This window comes from Salvelinus sp. IW2-2015, linkage group LG32, assembly GCF_002910315.2.
Source record: "Salvelinus sp. IW2-2015 linkage group LG32, ASM291031v2, whole genome shotgun sequence".
NCBI classification, from domain to species: Eukaryota; Metazoa; Chordata; class Actinopteri; order Salmoniformes; family Salmonidae; genus Salvelinus; species Salvelinus sp. IW2-2015.
In genome coordinates this window covers 7,475,017-7,476,396 of record NC_036871.1, presented here as the reverse complement: position 1 = coordinate 7,476,396, position 1,380 = coordinate 7,475,017, and the positions used below count along the sequence as shown (strand labels likewise).

The 1,380-nt window shown below is 43.0% G+C and overlaps 1 protein-coding gene across 1 annotated transcript in view; it reads right to left on the bottom strand.

Annotated features, from left to right (window-relative positions):
* Nucleotides 1-1,380, bottom strand: part of sgip1b (SH3GL interacting endocytic adaptor 1b) — a 44,737-nt gene that overhangs the window by 10,302 nt on the left and 33,055 nt on the right. The gene's annotated exons all lie outside the window — the stretch shown is intronic.

Genomic DNA, 1,380 nt, shown 5'->3' with positions numbered 1-1,380 from the left:
TGGGCTTACCTCCTGTGGGAAGGATCTGGTCAGAGGGCGAGTCAGGGTATGGTCTCGGAGTCACACCATGCGTCGGGCCTCTATGCAGACTCACTATGATAAAGCAAGACATGGATATCAAACTTGATCCAAAAGTTTATCGAACTTCAGTGGGAACAATACAGTATCATGCTACAAATAATCACACCACAGCCAGACCAGGCCACTGTTGGGTGATTAATACAGCTAGTAGTATTAGTTATGATTAGGGGGCAATTCAACCAACATACTGTAGCTAACACATAGCTAATAACCCATGCCAACACAAACACACATATGCCAGTCAGAAAGCACTATTCTTGTGAGAGTTACCGATCATTTTCTGTTACTATCATTATCTGTTCTGTGTGTCTCATAGGTCGTCTCCGGGGGAAGCCCGAAGAAAGCTGGGGATGCTCTGCGACTCTGGGATACTCTCTCACTGCAAGAGATGATAACATACACAAATACGATTTTATGACTCTGATATTCAAGATTTCCTTCATTTTATTGTCGTGTGTTATTAAATTGAACTCAACAGCTTTATTTTTTTGCCAATGATAACATTTAGCAGACCCATCGCAAATTCGAACAATACAGTATGTAAATGTTCTAGCCTGTTTGCATTGTTAGCATTAGCACGGGTTTGAACTCTGACCTTTGRGTCTCGAGGGCGGGGCTTGGCGTAAGGGTGGAGCGTATGGGTCTGGCAATCTCTTCACCTGGAAAGAACAACCCAATATGGAAGGATGTATTGCAAAAGGAAAGAGCAAAATGGGATTATACTGGGAGATATAGGTTCATCCGTGAACATCGGAGGGTTTGGGAGTTAAGATCAGAAAGAATGGTGGATTGGCCGCTGTGGGTGAAAATCCAGCACTTGAAAAAGAGGCAATTAAGAATATATGTATAATTACTTAACTACAGGTACCGTAGATGTGCGCAAAATAGCTGTAAGTAGCAGTAGATGTATTGTTGTCCGTTAGTTTACCCCAATTAGGGAGGGATGGTAGGGTAGGCAGAGAAAAGTATGGAYAAGAAAAKAACTAAAAACTAAAAAACACTGGTACAGCGCGGAGCCTCAGCATTACAACAATCCTAGTCGCACATTGCTCCCAAAATAAAACCCATGGTTGTACAGCAGAACATTTCCTTGCATATGCGACTGAACTGGTCGCATTTTAGAGCCCTGATCACACACACTGCTAACTCCATGTATTTCTTATCATGCAGATGATCTGGTAGAGGTTTAGGTAGGCTTACAGTACAATGGCAGGCAAATGGGAGACCAAAACTCACACACTGACTCCCAGTCCAGCTAAAACAGTAGCCAGTTCAGTAATGATTCTCTATATGGGGGGG